At 40.8% G+C, this 15,832-nt stretch overlaps 1 protein-coding gene across 13 annotated transcripts in view; it reads right to left on the minus strand.

The window, feature by feature from the left end:
• Positions 1 to 15,419, minus strand: part of R3HDM2 (R3H domain containing 2) — a 161,456-nt gene extending 146,037 nt beyond the window's left edge. For 12 of the 13 annotated variants that reach the window (XM_049625814.1, XM_049625811.1, XM_049625813.1 and 9 more), the window contains exon 1: positions 15,134 to 15,419. The gene's annotated coding sequence lies outside the window, so the exon portion shown is untranslated. The remainder of the gene's footprint in view (positions 1 to 15,133) is intronic. The other variant, XM_049625817.1, reaches the window with a different exon arrangement.
• Between the last annotated feature and the right edge of the window lie 413 nt (positions 15,420 to 15,832).

Genomic DNA, 15,832 nt, shown 5'->3' on the forward strand with positions numbered 1-15,832 from the left:
TTTACTCATGATTCACTCTCAGTAGTATGTATGTTCCCAGGAATTTATCCATTTCTTCCAGGTTGTGCAATTTGTTGGAATATAAATTGTTTGTAGGATCTCTTGGAATCCTTTGTTTTTCTGCGGTATCAGTTATAACCTCTCCTCTTTCATTTCTGATTTTGAGTACTCTCTCTTTTCTTCTTGGTGAGCGTAACTGAAGGTTTGTCTGGTTTTTTTCAAACAACCCACTTTGTTTCACTGATTTAATCCATCATCATTTTAGTCTCTAGTTCACTTATGTCTGCTCTGATCTTTATTTCCTTCCTTCTACAACTTTAGGCTTAGTTCTTTCTTTTTCTAGTTTCTTGAGGTATAAAGTTAGGTTGTTTACTTGACATCTCTCTTGATTCTTAATGTAGGCATTTATCACTATGAACTTCTCTTTTAGAACTACTTTTGCTACATCCCATAGGGTTAGTATTTTGTATGTTGGTATTTCCATTTTCATTTGTCTCTTGTATTTTTTTCTCTTTTAATTTCTTCTCTGATCCAATGGCTATGTTGTTTATCTCTACATATTTGTGAATTTTCCAGGTTTCTTCTTGTAATTGATTTCTAGTTTCCTACCATTGTAGCCAGGGAAGATCTTGATATGATTTCAATCTTAAATTTATTAAGATATGTTTTGTGACTTAACATATTATCTACCCTGAAGAAAGTTCCATGAGCACTTGAGAAGAATGTTTTTTCTGTTGATTTGGGATGGAATGTTCTGTGTATGCCTGTTAAGTCCATCTGGTCTACCATGTCATTCATGGGAATGTTTCTTTATTGATTTTCTGCCTGGATATTCTACCCCTTGAAGAAAGTGAGGTATTAAAGTCCCTTATTATTGTACTCCTATTTCTTCCTTTAGGTCTAATAATATTTGCTTTATATATTTAGGTGCCCCTAAAGCCCTTTCTTATTTCAGTTAACAATACCACCCAGTCACCCAGGACAGAAACTGAGAGTCATTTATTCACAATTCCTTCCCTCTCCTCTCACATTTAACCAATTTCCAAATTCTAGCACCATCTCCTTGACCCATCTGATCTTCTCAGCTCCTACCTTTCCCCACTCCCACCACTTCCGGGCAAAGAATTTAGTTAATGGAGCAAGACCTCCAGAGCTTGCTTTTTTTTTTTTTTTTTTTTGGCCTCCATTAGAGCAACCAGCTATGTTCTTGATAACTGTTCTGTTGGCCTGTATTCCTGAATACAGGAAAGCCTCTGACCTACCCCTGATGGATGTGTACTGTGAATGAGAAATAAACTTATTTCAAGCTATTGAGAGCTAGGTTTTGTTTCCTACCCAGCATACCTTGGTCTACCCAGATTTCAACATCTTCTGCATGGACTACTACACCAGCCTCCTAACAAGTGTTTCCCACTCTACTCTAAATCCCTTGTAAGTATTTCTCTAAATTGCTACCAGTTACTTTTGTAAAACAAACATTCTGTTTCTCTGATTAAAATCTTCAGAGGTTTCTCTTTCCCTCAAAATATCCCAAATTGCTTAACACAACTCTTAAAGCCTACCATAAAATCAGGCTCTCTACATATTCTCTCCAGCTATTCAAAATAGTGCTACATCTCCATACATACAATATCCTTTAATACTAGGTCTTTGCTCAGGTTATTCTATCTACTTGAAATGCCTTCCGGCCCTCACACCACCTCCCCTACCTTTGCCTGCCTAGCCAGCCATACAAGACCCCTCCCTAGTCAGCTATCCCTCCTACCCTCTCAAAAGCTATTCAGAGTTGGCTCTGCTCAAGGCCCCCATTTTACACATCAGGTCCCTAACCCAAACGGATAAGTTTACATCACAAGGAACAGTAGGGACCTAAGGCCCTCAAATTCCTTTGTTCAGACACCAAACATTTGTCCCCACACCTTTCTTGACCTTTTCCCTCCATCTTAATGAAGGAAATAATAATTCTACCTCTGTTCTGGATTTCATCTTCTCTACGTACTCCAGGACTTCCCTCCATTATTACCACTCTCTACAGTCTTGCTCATTCACCAAACATATAAATATGCTCAAATCTGTCATCTTAAAAAACTCTTCCTTGAACCCCACGTTCCCTACTATTCTCTGTCTCCACCCCTCTGCAATCATCTTGAAAAACAGGGCTTATTTGCCTTTATTTTCCCACCTTCTATTTATTCCTCAATCCAATGCGATTTGGCCTCTGCTCTCATCACTCCAGTAACCCTATTTTCACTGATGTCACCAATGACCTGAATGCCAAATCCATTAAATTCTTTTCTGTCTTTATCATACTTGACCTTTCTACCTCACTTAACATGACTTCGCCTTCCTCCACCTTCAAACTCTCTTCTCTAAGGTCCTATCACACACATTTTATTGGTTTTCCATTTACCTCCTGACCTCCACAATTTTCCTCCAAGACTCCGCTGCCACCAGTCACACCTTTAACTGTCAGTGTTCTCCAAGGTTCTCTCCTCAGCGTTCAGCTCTTCAGTCTCAACATGATCCTTAGATGACCCAACATTTCACTTCAATTGCAGCATATATACACAGTTGACTCACAATGTCTCTCCAGCCTCAAATTCTCTCTCCAACTCCAAACCAGTACACCTAACTTCCTTCCAGTCCAAAATAAATTTACCTGTATTTCTAGACATACAACTTTCTGTATTCCCTAAACTCATAAATAATGTCACCATCCACCCTGGTATGGAACCCAGAAAACCAGGAGTCATCCAAGAGCTCATCCCTCTTAATTACCACTATTCATTCTCTCTCATTCTGGTTCTCTTGCTTGGTCACTCATGCGCGTGCAAGCGTGCATGCATGCGCGCGGACACACACACACACACACACACACCCCCTCCAAGTCTGATTCTACCTCCTAAATAGCTCTTCAATCTGTTCATCCCTGTGTACTTGTAGAACCACTATGGAGCCTATTTATTTTTCTTTTTTTTAATGTTTTATTTTTTCTTTTTAGGAGAAACAGAGACAGAGCATGAGTGGGGAAGGGGCAGAGAGAGGGAGACACAATCCAAAGCAGGCCCCAGGCTCCGAGCTGTCAGCACAGAGCCTGACACAGGGCTCAAACCCACGACCAGGAGATCGTGACCTAAGCTGAGGTTGGACGCTCAACCGACTGAGCCACCCAGGTGCCCCTAGGCCTATTTCTAACCTGGACTATTTTGACTACCCTTAAACTGGATCCCTGATTCCAGTCTATTTTCCAACCCAGTTCCCACATTGTCACAGTGATCTTTAAAAAAAAAAAAAAAAAAAAAGTCCTTCAATAGTTTTCATAGTTTAAGACAAAATGTAAACTTTTTGGCTTATTGAAGGCCTTCAAGATCAGGCCCCTACCTACCTCACTAGCCTCTTCTCTGACTAATCCCCACAAGCATCCCATGTGTAGGCACATCCTGCTCCTTGCAGTGTGTCAAAGGCATCATGCTGCTTTGCTTTATACCTCCAGTCTTTATACACACAGTTCCTCCCCAAAACTCTCTTCCACATACTTTTCCACCTGGCTAACTCTTACCAGTCCTTCAAGATTCAGCTGGAACATTACCTTCTGACAGGAAGTCTTTCCAGATCTCCATTGTGCTTCCAAAGCACCTTGTACATTCCTTTAAGCGCAGCGTTCTATCAGGCTGCATTATCATGGATGGGCCTGTCTAAGCTCTTTGTTCTTTTATACTCTTAGAACCTAATATTGTAGCTATCCATATGCTGGTTAAATGAAAGAATCCATTGAGACTCCATTCAAATTTTACCTTCTCTAAAAAGTTGAATCTGATCCTGTCACTTAGAGTTAACCATCCCTCCTCCTTCCTTTCCTATTACATTTTATCACCATCTTGTAACACTTGTAACTTTACAGCTTATGTACAGTTGACCCTTGAACAACACGGGTTTGAACTACACTGGTCCACATATATGTGAATATTTTCAATAAACATGGTGCAGTACCATAAATGTATTTTCTCTTCCTTATGATTTTACTAATAACATTTTATTTTCTCTAATTTGCTTCATCGTAAGAATACAGTATATAATACATATAACATACAAAATATGTGTTAATCGACTATGTTATTTATAAGGCTTCAAGTAAACAGCAAGCTATTAGTAGTTAAGTTTTGGGGAGTCGAAAGTTATAGATGGATTTTTGACCATGTGTGGGGCTGGGTGCCCTATGTTGTTCAAGGGTTAACTGTATTTTTTTGGAATCTATAATAAAACATGAGCTCCGGGGCACATGGGTGGCTAAGTCAGTTAAGCAGTTGACTCCTGATTTTGGATCAGGTCATAATCTCACAGTTTCATGAGATCGAGCCCTGCGTCAGGCTCCACGCTGATGGTGCAGAGCCTGCTTGGGATTCTCCCTTCCTCTTTCTCCACCCTTCCCCTGCTCGTTCACTCACTCTCTCTCTCAAAATGAATCAACAAATATTTAAAAAAAATTTTTTTTAATTTGGGGAGCCAGGATGGCTCAGTGGGTTAAGAGTCCAACTCTTGATTTTGGTTCCAGTCATGGTCTTGCAGTTTATGGGTTTGAGCCCCATGTCAGGCTCAACACTGACAGTGCAGAGCCTGCTTGGGATTTTCTCTCTTTCCCCCTCCAGTGTGAGTGCTCTCTCTCTCTCACAAATTAAACAAACTTAAAATTTTTTTTCTAATTAAAAAAAATAAATAAAAATTTTTTTCAATTTAAAAAAATTGAGGCACCTGGAGGCTCAACTGGTTAAGCACCCAACTCTTGATTTTGGCTTAGGTCATGATCTCATGGTTCGTGAGGTTGAGCTCCGCATTGGGCTTGCGCTGGCAGTGCAGAGCCTGCTTGGGATATTTTGTCTCCCTCTCTCTCTCCCCTTCCTCTGCTCACTCACACTCTCTCAAAATAAAATAAGTAAACTTTCAAAAAAAATAAATAAATAAAACGTGAGCTTCTTGAGGATAGGGGCAGTGTCACTTTTTTTTTTTTTTTTTTTTTTTTTTTTTGGTATCTTTGGCATATAACACAGTATCTAACAGACAGGCACTTAATAAACATCTGAGTGAATGAATGTATTGGTCTCTTCATAAATTTTCTTGATGTTAGGTATTACTTTGGAAGCAGTTCTATAAACCTCACTTGAAGATCCCTCCTTCTATTATAAAAATACAGAAGGATCAGAAGCTAAGGGAAGATGTTCCAACAGAGAACTATTCTAGGAAGAAAAACATAGGCACCACTTATTTTAAACACAAACTAATAATAAACAGACAGTTTCTCTGATTTCTAAGCTAATGCTATATGATAGGCTTGTAGTACACCTAAGCAGTTAGATAACAAGACTGTATCTGTGTTAAGTGAAAAAAACTGAGTTGGTAAAACGAAACAGTAGCAAGTGAGTTCCTGTCATTCTTCATTGAAAATCTATCAGCTTTTCAGGGGTCCTCATGTGGCAGAACGCCCTTACTGTGGGCACTGAGCAAAACACAAGTCAACAATAAAGGACAAGATGAAACAGAGAAAACAGAACCTCATGGCCTAGAACACATTATGGATTTGAGTAGATCCTATGCCTGGATCCAGCCAGTCCACTAAATTGAAAAGACAACTGCCATTTCCCAAACTATAAGAAACCAAGAGAGAAAAGCAATTATGAAAACAATGTTAATTCCAAAGAGAAAAAAAGGAAGAAAATGGAAGAAAACAGAGCACACAGAAATAAAGCACCATTTTCTCTTGGCCAATATTAACTTCAATACTGTTGTGTTATTTAACAGCGTTGGAGAACAATATTTAGAGACTAGTAATTTGATCATGTTTAATACAGACTGTCCTTCTGTGAAGTAGGCTATCCTTGCTTACTATGGCCACTGGGTGTAAATACAACCAGCTACATGGAAAATGTGCTCGTTAATATCTGCAGACACTTCTTTGTCCCTCTTCCATATTACTAGCTAACTGTGAGTAAAATATTGAAGCTAGCTTAAGAATCCATTAAATGCAGCGTCAGTCTCAAGCATTTACATTTTAAATCAATAGATCCATCAAAAAGCATTACTTACTTAACCTTAAGAGACACCTCCAAAAGTTTTCCTCTACCCTAAAGGATACAGACCATCAACTCCATTCTACATATAAAGACACTGATTCAGTGGAATCAATGAGATTAAACTCAGAAAAGCATCAGAGAACTTCAAACAGGGTTAAAAATTCATTTAAGCAGTGGCTCTGATTTTACTTCTCATAAAGCCTACACAGAAACCAAACAAGTCTGTATTCTTTCAATAGTACTATCTCACTGGTCAAATACATGTAATTTTTCAGCCATCGCATTCATTCAAAAAGATCTGCACTACCATATAAGGAAAATACTACAAGTAAAAATCCCTATTTTGATTTCATAATCAAAAATGCTGATAGGATGGAGATAAAACACAAAGAATAAATTTTAAACCAAATAACTATGAAGGGAAAATAAGAAGATTGGAAAGGGGTATACATAATGTAAGTCTGAAGATACTATGATAATAGGAAAGGTAAATCTTTGATGGTACAAGCAATGAGAGCAAAACTTTGGTTCAGGATTTCAGTTATTGGGCTTAGTATAGCTCTGGTCCAAATCAAGACTCAAACAATGATCTCTCTTGGTTACGATATTAGCTAGGAGAGGCAAAACAACTGGCAAAATCACAATCTAGAACACACACCTCTAGAACATATGCTTCAAATCATCTAGTTTCTTTCTTTGCTTCTCTTCCTTATAGTCAGTAGAGGAATAAGACAAAAATCACATGTTCTAGAGAGCTCTTTTGGCACAGTAGAGATCACGATCCTAGCAAATTTAATTTCAGTGTGAGCAGAAACTCAGAATGAGATATATAGAGAGAAATATGGTTAAGGTAAAGACAAAGGGGAACCCAGCTCTGTAGAAACTGGTTCAAAAGAGGCAGACAAAATGAGAGGTTTAGGATGCCCTGAAAGGGTTCCAGAACATGATACCTAAATCAGTGATGGTTTCTGTTTTTGTTGTTTTGGGGGAAGAGAGGCATTCAGGGGAGTATATCCAAGGCAGCAAGGTGAGAGAACGAGGAGGGTGAAAGAACAAGTAATTCATCTGTAACTGATGCCTAACCCTGAAAGCAAAGAACTACAGCAAAATATACAGCAGATGAGGTTAAAACACCCAGGTTTAAAAAAAAAAAAAAAAGCCTAGCCTTTGTACTGGGAGCAAAAAGAAGATACTAAAAGGTTGTAAGCAACAGAAAACAGATTTTAGTTTTCTTTGGCTGAAGGGTACAGAACTAAATGAAAGATCAGAAGGAGCTAGGACAGGAAGGCCAGTTAAAGCCCATCACAGTTATCCAGATGAGAGATGATGGTCTCCTGAATTAATAAAGTGGCAATGTTGATGAAGAGAAATGGAAGGATTCAAGACAGACTGAGGAGAAAAGTCTACATAACTTTATCATGACTGAGTGTTACAGTAAGGACTGGAGTGTAACATCAAGGTTTCTGGCTTATGCACCTAAGTGATATCATTAACAGAAAAAAAAAAAAAAGAACTCTGAAGAAAAAATTTCCATGGTAAAATTATTTTTTAGTCATGTTGAATCTGAGATGCTAGGTGACAATCAAGTGGAGATGTTCAAGAGAACACTGAAGAAATGGGCCCAGAGCTCAGGGGAGGGATCAGAACTGGAGATAGACTCGTAAGTTGCAGCTTATAGTAACAGACACAAGTGAAGCCATCAGGATGGATTAAACTGACTGACTGTGTACAGCAAGGTTTTTCTAAATGTCATCCAAGACAACTGACCAGAGACATCAGAAACACTTGGAATTTCTGTTAAAGTATAAATTCCTTAGGGGTGCCTGGGTGGTTCAGTAGGTTAAGTGTCCCCCTTCAGCTCAGGTCATGACCTTGTGGTTCATGAGTCCGAGCCTCGCTTCAGGCTCTGTGCTGACAGCACAGAGCCCAGAGCCTGCTTGGAGTTGTGTCTCCCTCTCTCTCTGCCCCTCCCCCCCCTCAAAAATAAACATTAAAAAAAAATTTTTTTAAACAAACAAAAATAATAAATTCCTTGGCTTCATCCCAAGCCCACTAAATCAAAATCTCTGGAGATAAGACATAAGAATCTACATTTCATTCATTCATTCATTCATTCACTCAATCAATAAATGTGTACTGAGTGACTATTCTAGGCACTAGGAATATAGCAGTTAGAATATAAATAAGATCCCTGTTTTCATAGGGTTTAAGTTCTAGGTGTAAACCAGACTACAGACAAGAAAACAAACAAGATAATTTAAAATAGTGGTAAGTGCTATGGAGATAATGAAAGAGAGGAATGTGCTAAAGCACAAAAGGGGAGATTAATTATTCTGGATAAGGTAGTCTGGGAAAGTCTATGGAGGAAGAAGCATTTGAGCTGAGACTTGAATAATGAGTAGAGAAGTAAGGCAGGTGAAGATCTGGGTGAACAGTAGTTCAGGCAAAAAGAATTACAAGTACAAAGGCCCTGGGGCAGAAAAAAGCCACTATGGCTGGAGCATAGGAAGAACAGGAAAGTGTGGTACAAGGTAGGTCAGAGAAGCTAGCAGGGGCCAGATCATAAAGGCTTTTGTAAGCCACATTCTTTTTTTTTTTTTTTAAGACATTTTCTTTTTTCTTTTTTAAATTTTTTTGGTAATGATTATTTATTTTTGAGAGAGAGAGGCAGAGCTGAAGCATGGGAGTGGCAGAGAGAGAGAAGAAGACACAGAATCGTAAGCAGGTTCCGGGCTCTGTGCTGACAGCACAGAGCCTGATGCGGGGCTTGAACTCACGAACTGCGAGATCATGACCTGAGCCAAAGTAGGACACCTAACCAACTGAGCCACCCAGCGCAGTGGCCCCTGTAAGCCACATTCTTAACAAATTCTCCAAGAGATATTTATGCCATTAAGGTTTAAGAACCAGAGGAAGAGAGGCAGAATACAACAGAAATCTTAAGGAAAACACACACTAAGGGATGGGCAGGAGCAAAAGACCCAGGAATGCAACTGGAAAAGAAATTAGTGTCACTGAAACATTTCAAGAGAGGGGTCAACAGTGACAAATGCTGCAGAACAGTGGAATAAAATAAGGATGAAAAGGGGTCCATCACACTTAACAAAGTCTACCATGTTCTTCCCACAAATCGTTGATGGCTGCTGGGAACTGCCTCCACCAAGAGCATTAGAAACACTAGTTGAGCACTTCTTGTGTGGGTAGACATTCACCTGCTACCTATCCATACCGCACTGTTTCCTGGATGTTATCAGCTGGTTACTGTCCTACAATTTCTTCTTCCCTTTTCCCACAGAATCACAAAGGAAGAGTAAGGAAAAGGAACAATTTGTGAGCATGGGGAGAAAATGTATTTCAAATGCATTCATTATTAAGTTTGGATTGTCACTGCCTTGATTACTTTCCTCTAATTCTCTGTTAGGAAGCTTACAGAAGCTTTAACAAATCTTTTTTTTTTTTTTTTTAATGTTTATTTATTTTGAGAGCAAAGAGAGCAAGTATGAGTGGGGAAGAGGCAGAGAGAGAGGGAGAGAGAATCCCAAGCAGGCTCCGCCCTGGCAGCACAGAGCTTGATGTGGGGCTTGATATCACAAACTGTGAGATCATGATCTGAGCCGAAATCAAGAGTCAGACACTTAACAGACTGAGCCACTCAGGCGCCCCAGAAGCTTTTACAACTCTAATCTACCCAGTGCTCCAAGGGACAAAGAATTACCTAATGCCCACAATGCTGCTCACATACCAAAATCATACATAAATTCTTACAGCAGACATATGCAACAAAAACTCTGCCTCCACAAAAAATATGAACTACATTACTTGGAAAATTTAGTCTTTTAATATAAATGTTGCCACCATTTTAAGGTCCAATGAGCTTTTAGGAAAGACAAAAGTGCTTTGCAGATATGGTTTTGATCAGTATTAATAATAAACACTGTAACACAAATGTTATCAACATGAAATATATCAAAAGCATCCACACAAGGAAGGTAACAGACCAAGTGGCAAAGGAAACTAGTTAATGAAGTTAAAACCGTCTATCTCTATTCTGTACATTAGACAAGTATATCTAAAATAATGGGAGCAAAATTACCTCCAAAAGGTCTAGATAGAATTGACTAAAATTTGACCAGCTTTTTATTTCTCCACTACTGACTCACAATCAACAAATACCTATGAGAAATAAATGAGTTCTTTTAAACCCTGCTAATACTTCATTTATTCTTACATTTCTAGCTCTATAAGCTAGAAATTCTTACATTTCTAGCTCTATAAGGACTTAAGCTGAAATCTTTCAGGACCTCTGAGTAACTGTATGGGTACCAAACTATAGTTTTTACTTGCTTGCAAAAGATCTTCAATGAGGGAAAAAAAAAAAAAAAAAGAGGCAGTAAAATATACTATTAACATCTTGGAAAAATAGAAGAATCAGAACACTGATCTCAGAGAAGAGAACTTACAGGAACATTTAACAATTTAGCTTCATTTTTTTCCCCCTAAGAAAATACCCAAAAACGCCTGCAAATTATTTCCCAGGAAAAATCGAAGTCTTTGACAATTTAGAAAAGTCAGAGTGTGACAAATAAGCAAGTAATTAAAGGGAATGAAAGATTTTTGATGCTTCTGTGGTTAACAAACAGGAACAGAATGAGTCCTTTAAAGATACCAAAAGTGTTTTGCCTATGGGGAGACATAACCACCTGAGGCTTTTGCACCTTTTCTCTCATCTCTAGCTGGGGTGCCCAATTTGGTAAGTTCTTTTTTTTTTTTTTTTTTTTTTTTTTAAGCACAGGAAAGCACTCTGGGAAACTTACTGTCAAAACTAGAAAGCTGAAATCGCTTTCCCAGTATAGGCTCAAACCAATGACCAAATCATAAGAGACCCTGCCTGCTGAAAAGTAGCAAGGACACCTGCAATTAAGAAGCATACCAGAATCTAGCCTTTCATACCTCCCAAGTGAAAAATGATGAAATCACCACAGACTATTGTAATTAAGAGAGATTTCAATATCAATTTTAAGTGTTGGAGAAAGCAGATATACGCTAAGGAAATCTAAAGGAACTCAAAAAGGAGTTAAAACTGATCAAGGTTAAGATATCTTTTCCATCTCTGTTTTCAGAGATAAACTCAAAGTTAGGAAGGAATGGACAGAGTAACTTCATTGGAAAGATGGAACACCTGCTACACTGCCAAACCAGCAATCATGGTAAGAACAAAAGTTAACCAACCACTAAAAGACTAGTAAGAGAAATGTTTTCTACACAGAGAGTAAGAAGGATACAGCTGGAGGAAAATACTGAAGCCACTGTGTATGAAGAAGGTCTCTAAAATTAGACCCACCAACTGTATTCATGCACACACATTCAAGCCATGAGTCCAGTTATTTTTCCTACTTGTAAGTTGGCAGCACAATCCACACAGGGACACTCAGAGTCCCTTATCCAGTCTTACAAGGAGGCAAAGAAAAACCTTTAAAACACACACACACACACACACACACACAGTTTCACAAAATTCCTCTGCATTTCCTGAGATCATGCAACCAAAATGCAACACTTACTATCCCTTCCTCAAAATGTGCTTTTTCTTAAAAGCTTTCCTTGGGTTATGAAGAGATGTGGCACAGGAATAAGCACCGCGTCATTCAGAAACCATTACCAAACCATTATCGACACTGAAACATTGTCAGTACTCAGTATTATCTGCAAGAGGTGACAACATGGCACAGAGATGTTTAAGTTATCTCTGGAGTATCACAAAGACTTCCTAGAAACTTTGCGAAAAGGATTTAAAGGGGGGCAACAGATGTTTGGTAGAAGTGCTTCTCAATCTGCCTAGATTACGTCAGAAATCATTCACAAAATAAGAACTACTATTATACTTCTGATGTTGTTAATTCTTTACATTCATATCAGAACTTCATCCAGTCCAATAGATAAAGATCCCCAGTTCTTCCACCCTACCACAAACTGCTCTCTCATAGGCCTGGCAGCTTTCAATGTCCCGGCAAAGATGTAAGCAAAAACTTTAGGTTTTGCCACCAGCTTTCCCACAAAGTGTTAAAAGCACTATCTCACCCCCTTTGCCTTCCTAAGCCGGAGAAAAGTGGCCAGCACTGCCCCAAAGAGAAACCTCATCTAGGCCACTCTAGCCAGAGAAGGTAACAAATGCACCAATCAAGAAATGAGAAAGGAAAAAATAATGAGGGATAATCCACAGAATTCAGGAGGCCTGCTCCTTTTATCTTCAGACTTAATAACAGAACTTAGTTGCTAAAAATGCCCCAAAAAAAGGATTTGTGGGAAAAAAGGATACGATGTTCCCCGGAAACTGACCACATCATTGCTAGAGAAAGCTATCTTAGCTTTTGAGCTCAACTGGCTCCACATGAATGGGGGAAAAATATTACCCATACAACCCATGCTATAAATATTAATATCTTCAGTCTACTGAAAAATTCAAAGGGGAACCAGCCTGTTCAGCACCCTGAGGCCAAAGAGGTAAGGACAGTGATAGTTGTCTGATCAGGAAAGTGAACAAACATCAAGGGAAGAGCCTGAAACAGCAGGTAAAAATTCTAGTCACATGAAATCTGAGACAATCTTCCTCTAGGACCAATACAAAAATCCCCCAGGCTCCATCCTCTCTGCCTTCGAAGTGCTTTCATTCAATGACCTGAAAGCACAAGACTTGAGAAATGTGGCAAGAAATGACAGAAAAAGGATCTCAAATTCTTCCAAGGAGTACCTCACAAAATCCTAGTGAAAATGAATTCCACACCTCCAAGGACAACCAATCATGACCAGAAATTCAGGACTAGGAGAGACTTGTTGAGCACCCAATGCATGTCAAGTGCTATGCTAAGTGCTGAGGACACAGCAATTAACAAGATGACCTACCCTTATTAAGTTTACTTTCTGGGGGGGGGGGGGGGAGGGGTGGACCAAACATAAACTATGTTATAGGTTGCTAAGTGGTAAGGAGGAAAATAAAGCAGAGAAGTGGGATAGGAGTTATGTAAATGGCGGGGGGGGGGGGGGGGGCTTTTTTGCAATTTATCAAGCCAAGGAAATGTCACTGTTTGAGTGACAGTTGAATAAAGACCTGAAGGAGGTGAGGGGACAAAGCAATGCAGTTGTAAAAAGAAAACAGTAATCCAGGAAGATCTGGGGAGTAAGTGCATAGCCCCTGAGGCAGAAGTGAGCCTGGTGTGCTCAAGAACAGCCAGGAGAGCACAGGAGGGGGGTCGGGGGGAGAGGGTTACAGATCCAGGGCTTTAAAGACATTTGTAAAGTCTTTGGTTTTTATTCTGAAAAGCAAGGAAGCTATTTCCTCTTCAGACTCTTTTCCATTAAAAAATATCAGACACCCTATTTTTACATATGTAAATTTTTAAAATTTTGCTTTAAATTGCGGAGATCTACAATATAGATCTTACAGTGGACACAAAGACAGCTGGAACTGCAACTCTGAAATTTAGCTTTTGCTAACAGTTCATCAGGCATCACAGGTTCTCTGTCCTCTCAACCTCTGGGATCAGCAATGAGGGAAGAAAAACACAACTAAAAAGTGAACTGAATTAACTAACCTACTACTTTGCACCCCAATTTAAATCATTTTTGTCTTGATAGAAAAAAGGAAATATTGGAAGAAGGAAATGGAAAAAATACATGAGAAAGAAAGAGGATCCGCTAACAATTAATTTGCCAATATGACTATCCAAAAATACAATAAAATGTTAGGAATGTGTGACACTCCTTAAGTGGAACCTGTCACCTCCTTCTTCAGTCTCCATGTTGCCTACCACCATCAGACAGGATTCAGGCTTCTCAATTTCAGTTAAGTCTATTTGAAAAAAATGTATACAAGAACGTTCATCCAACTGGGATCTGAATTTAAATTTTCCCACACCAACAACTTAAGTGTCCATGGATGGATGAATAAAGTTGGGTGATATATACATATATATATATAATGGAAATATTAGTCGGCCATAAAAAATAAGTGACAACATGGGTAGACCTGGAAGGCACTTAAAATCAAAGACAAATACTGTATGATATCACTTATATGTAGAATTAAACACACACACACCAAAGTCATCGAAAAAGAGATCAGACTTGTGGGTTACCAGAAGCAGAGGGTACGATGAGGAGGAATTCTAGGAAGGTGATCAAAAGGCACAAATTTTCAGTTATAAGATACTCAAGTACTAGGGATGTAATGTACCTGAAGACTATGGTTCCCACTTCTATGAGATATACAGGAAAGTTGTTAATAGAGTAAATCCTGAGTTCTCATCACAAGGAACACTTTTTATCTTTTTCTTTTTATCGTATCTATACGAGATGATGGATGTTGGCTGAACCTATTTCGATAGTCATTTCACAATACACGTAAATCAAACCATAAAGTTGTGTGTCTTAAACATACACAATAATGTATGTCAATTATTCCTCAATAAACCTGGAAAACATGTCTCATCCTCATCCAAGAACGATTCATTGAATGAATACTCTGTGGAGTTACCAAAATCAGGAAGAGTTTTAAAAAGCTCAAGGGTGAGTTATGAGCCTAATGTAGGCCCAACTTTTAAGCTCCAGAAACATCTCCCTGTATGTTCCTAGTCGGAGCCCAGTCCTCCAACAACTCGGACACCAGCATGATTCGAAACGCTCCAACACCTTTCCCTCCCATTTTTCCAACGCTCGAAGGAAAACGGAGACCCAAGAAACACATGGAGCTAGTCACCCCAAGGCACTACAAGGGCGCAACAGTTTTTAGCTCCCACCGCACAGGCCACAGGTGGCGCCAGCCCCCCGCCCTCCCCGCGCCCCCCACTCCTCCGCTTCTCGCCTGGGCTCCCCGCGCACACTCGGGGCGTCTCGGGCCTCAGGGCCGTCCTTCACGGTGGGTTCCGGCCTTGACCCACCGCCCCCAGGCCCGGATAGCTCCAGCGCGGGGAACCCAGGCCAGGGGCCTCCGCCCGCCAGCCCGCGCGGCCGCCACGCCCCCTCCCCACGGGCAGCCCGCGCCGCCCGCCCCCTCGGCCGGGAGGTGGCCTCACCTCACGCGGGCCGTAGCAGGCAGGGCGCCCGCGTCTCCGCCCGCCGCCCGGGCCCACGGCCGCTCGGCTGCGGCTCGGCCCCGACGGCCGGCGGCGGCGCGCTTCTGGGGGCGGGCTCTTCTCGGCGGGGGTTTCCCCGGGGCCCGGGGCGGGGGAGCAGGGGGGACTGGGGCGGGGGAGGGGAAAGGGGCTTGGGAAGGAAGGGGGAGAGGGGGAGAAAAGGGGGGAACCAAACCCGGAAAGGGAGAAAAGGGGGGAGGGGGAAAATCAGAAGGGGAAGAAAGGCCCAGAGTCCGCCCCCCGCTGCGGCCTGCGCGCTACGTCACCACGTCTAGCGTAATCGTCAGCGCGTCCTGCGCCCCGCGCGTCCCCGCTTCTCTGTGCCCCTTTCCACCGCTGCAGACGCCCCCTACCTAGTCACCCACCCAGCCTGCCCTCGCGTTCTCCTCCCCGGCACACACGTCCGCTCGCTCTCTCTCTCTGTCGCTCTCTCCGCGTTACCTGTGTCTCAGGCCGGCAATCCAGATCCACTGCGATCCTCAGTCCACCTTAAATCCATCAAGCCTGTCAGATTCACCCAAGATTAAAACATAATACTAATTACTGTAAAGTAATTTAAGTGTACAGAGCACTGTCAAAATAGCCTTTCACTTAGGACAGTAAATCTTGCACCCAATATGCGCAATAAATGTTTATGGT

The sequence above is a fragment of the Panthera uncia genome, chromosome B4 (assembly GCF_023721935.1).
Source record: "Panthera uncia isolate 11264 chromosome B4, Puncia_PCG_1.0, whole genome shotgun sequence".
In the NCBI taxonomy this organism is placed as follows: domain Eukaryota; kingdom Metazoa; phylum Chordata; class Mammalia; order Carnivora; family Felidae; genus Panthera; species Panthera uncia.